Raw genomic sequence first — 4,499 nt, 5'->3', positions numbered from 1 at the left:
TATGACTTTAATCTCACATTACAACTTTATCCTCATAATATTATGACTTTAATCTCACAGTACAACTTTATCCTCATAATATTATGACTTTAATCTCACATTACAACTTTATCCTCATAATATTATGACTTTAATCTCACAGTACAACTTTATTCTCATAATATTATAACTTTAATCTCGTAATGTTATGACTTTATTTTCATAATATTATGACTTAAATCTCATTAGAACTTTATTCTTAAAATATTATGACTTTAATCTCGTAATATTATGACTTTATTCTAATAATATTGTGACTTTCATCTCATAATATTACAACTTTATTCTCATAATATTATGACTTTAATCTCATATTACAACTTAATTCTAAAAATATTTGAATTTAATCTCATAATGTCACAACTTTATGTGACTTTATTCTAATAGTATTGACTTTAATCTCATAATATTACAACTTTATTCTAAAAGATATTTTGAATTTAATCTGATGTTACAACTTTAATGTTGTAAGATTATGACATTATTCTCGTAATTAAAAATAAAACCTTGTTTGTGGCCCTAATACTCTGTCATATCAGAGACACATGAAAGTAAGTAAAAAAATGAAGTCTTCAAGTTGTTTGGTTACTAAGAAATTTGGGGGAAAAGTACAGTCAATCAGTGAAGTCCAGATAACAGAAATCATTTAGATGTGATGACAGAGGCAAAGCTTTTATTTAAAAAAAAAGGGCAAATCTAAACTGTCATACAAAAAAAAAACACAGAGGGGTGAAAGAGTTTGGTTGTGAACTTTGATAGATTTAGCAGAAAAACAAGTTTAAACACACACATGAGGATCCACACAGGACAGAAACCATTTGCTTGTGATATTTGTGAACAAAGATTTAACCAAAAAACTACTTTAAACACACACATGAGGATCCACACAGGACAGAAACCATTTGCTTGTGAAGTCTGAACAAAGATTTATCCATTAGACAAGTTTAAGCAGACACACAAGTATGGAGAGAAAACAGACTAATTAAGTTGGTGTGTTTGAAAAAAAAGTTTGAAAAAAAAGTTTTTCAAGGAAATAATTCAAAGGTCCGAAGGAAGTTTAAATTTCCCAGCTTTTTAGCAGCATGTAAACGCATCATTTACGCACAAATCTGGGAGCTCTCCGGCAGCGTGAAAACAGTCTAAAATGATTTGTGCAACTGTAACCAGATCTGTGCGTAAATGTAGTTTTGTCTGTGCGTATTTGAAGACTTGTGTGCGTAGGAGCCAGTTTGTATGTGTAATTATCAGATTTGTGAGGTTGAAGATAAAAAATTTGTGTGAAATTTTAATGTTTGTGTAATTTATATTTGTGTGTGTACTTTTATTTTGTATTCATATCTTATTAATATTTGTGTGTCCATTTAAATACACACAAATACCTGAAGTTATGCGCAAAATGTTTTTATGGGGTGACAAATCACGTTTTACACACAAATTTTATTACGCACAAACTTTATTACGCACAGACAAACTTTATTACGCCCACACAAACTTATTAGTCTATTTTCTCTCCATACAACTAAAACCAAAGGTTTTTCATTCACTCCTCACTTGATCATTCAGTGATAGTTTCCTGGAGGTATTCTTAAAATCTGTTCAGTTCTTTGTGTAATATTTTGATGATAAACAGGGTTTAGTCCAGTTAGTATTAAAAACTGAAATGATCTTCTGCAGCTGGTCGATGCTCAGAATATCTGCTGGGGATTCTTCAAGCTACCCCTCCAACTCGCAGGCCCCCTCCTTTAAAACCCACGTGTTTTCTTTGTTGTTGTTTTTTACACTGAGGGGTTGTGTTGTCCATTTGTACTATATTTTGTTTTTTCTTGAAGCTTTCTTGTTTTTATTGTAGATTTTAAATTAGGTTTTAGATATTTTACTGTTTTTACTTAGTTTTTTATTTCCTGCTTTTATTTTTTTCAGTTTTTTGATTGAAAAAAATTTTTTTTGCCTGTTGGAATGTGCACTGTAAAAAATGAAATGTTGGATTTACTTAACCATGTTATGTTACCTGGTTCCACTTAACTGAGTTGAGTAAATTCAAAGCAATATACCAGTTTTTTAGCCAAAGAACATGAGTATGTTGCTTTGAATTTACTCAACTCAGTCAAGTGGAACCAGGTCACATAACATGGTTAAGTAAATCCAACATTTCATTTTTAGAGTGTGGATACAGCACTTTGGTCTGCTGTGGTACAAAAAGTGTTTTATCGGTTCACCTCAAACCACTCTTTTTGAACTTTATTACTGCTCTGTGATGAGGAAGGCCACCCTGATCACAGAGGACCCCTCTCATCCCCTCCATCACTCATTTTGCTCCCATCAGGCAGAAGCTTCAAAGTTTCTCTGGCCCGTAAAGCAAAACAAAAAATCCTTTATTCCGCTTGCAATAACCACTCTAAATACTTTTAAATAATAATAGTAGTGTAATGTATTTAACAGTTGCTTTTAACAGTCCTTTTTATGTTTTTATGGGTAGCTGAGTGTGTTGCATGGTGTTGTTGGAGCCCCGTCAAAGAAAGATTTCTGTCACCATCTGGGACAGACAATAAAGTTATTCTATTCTATTCTATTCTATTCTATTCTACTGATAATATTGGATTGGATACTATTACCATTTTGAGGTCATTATCTGTAAAACTGACTGTGTTGAGGCTGTTTTTGTTTTTAAGGTCAGCTGGCAGTGGCAGCCACTTTAAATGTTTTTTTAAATGTCATTTCTTGTGACTTCATCTATATAAAAATGTAACTTTATTTTAATAAAACATTACAGATGTGTAAAATATAAATAAAAAAAATAAATGCACATTGATTTTTTTTTCTCTGTGACCTACATGTAAGTGTGAAAAATAAAAAACCTTCTGATGCCTTTGGATACCGCTTGTTTTGAATCCACAAACTTTATTTACCTTGGCGTGAGCCGGTGCTTTACAGTACATTCAGGATAGACATTTTGTGGTATTAACAGCCCATTTCAGTCCTTTAGCTTTGAAAATCTTGGTGATTTTATTGTAAGTATTGCATCTTCAACATACACAACTAGAAATACCATCATCATCATCATCATCATCAGAGTGCATGTTTCACAAAGAACGGCCACAGGTTGAGAACAACAGGAAGGCTCCCTACTGCACACAGGACTGTTTGTTTGAGAGAGGGCGTCTGATTCGCTCTCAGCCTCCGGAGAGAGCGACGCCAGAACAAAACTGCACCTGCTGGTCCACTTCTGACCAAACCTGAAAAACTAGAACTCAAAACTTACAGATGTGAAAAATATAGCTTTGTGAACGTCAGCTTATGAAACACGCTCAGAGATTTGCAGCAGCCTTTATTCAGACCCCCCGATAAACTGATCCAGGACCAGTCTGCACCAAATCGGCTGCAGTCCTGGACAGACTTCATTTTACCGAGTGTTTCTCCAAAGGCTAAAACCTAAAAAAAAAAAAAAAGAAGGCAGCCTAAAGAGATGTATGCAGACTGGTTAAGGATTAGCATTAGTTAGAATGTGAGGCTATAACCACACACGCCTGAGAAACAGACTGTTTTTTTTGTTTTGTTTGTTTTTACACTATCAAACAATATCAGAGCATTCTGCCACATTAGACAGGAGAGACAGAGAGTTTCCAAACACTCTGATTTGTCCCGTCGCAGTAAAACACACGGTGTCCTACAGATTAAAGGTCTGGTCTCTGATCATGGAGTGAAACCCATCTGTTGTCAAATGTGGGGCCCCTTTCTTCAGTCAGCAGTGCAGCTTCATACAACCAACACAGGAAGAAAAATAAAACAGAAATCAACATTAAGATGAAGGTCATTAAATTAAACAGGGTAGAATAAAATGTAAACTGTCCCTCTAACAGAGAGAGATAGAGAGAGGACACTGAGGTGTCCTGAGGTGTTTTTGGCATTTTATATTTATTTTTTACATATTTTAAGCACCAACAATGGTGACTTTCTAATTGCCAAGTCCAACAACCTCAACAGACGTGTCAAACTGCACACCCCTTCAGATAAAATAAAGGTTTGTTCTGTTATGGTAAAAGTCTGAGGCCTTATAAGACGTATTTTATCAACTAAAACACAACTCGAGCACAGTCCTCAGAGTAGAGGAACGTGGAGTTTGAGACCCCCTTTTATTTTGTAGTAGCTGGCACAGTATTTGCCAGTGAAGTCTTGGCTGTCAGACCGTCTTGTGCAGAGGCGACTCAACTTCTGCCCCCTCCCCCACCACCAAGCAGGAAGCAGTTTTTAGATCCACCGTGCTGCCTGGGGGGTGGGGGTCGGATCTGAACAAGGCCGGTGACTGAAACAGGTGAGGCTCAGCACCAGGAGCAGCTTAGGGGCCAAGTACATTTCAAGTGTCCATTGAATAAAACAGAGAAAAATGGCTACATATTTTTATTCCCTAACCCCCTCCCACCCACCCTGAAAACAATAAACTCATAACCCATAAAATATACTTC

This window comes from Austrofundulus limnaeus, unplaced genomic scaffold, assembly GCF_001266775.1.
Source record: "Austrofundulus limnaeus strain Quisiro unplaced genomic scaffold, Austrofundulus_limnaeus-1.0 Scaffold941, whole genome shotgun sequence".
NCBI classification, from domain to species: Eukaryota; Metazoa; Chordata; class Actinopteri; order Cyprinodontiformes; family Rivulidae; genus Austrofundulus; species Austrofundulus limnaeus.
Note: the sequence above shows the minus strand (reverse complement) of the source record.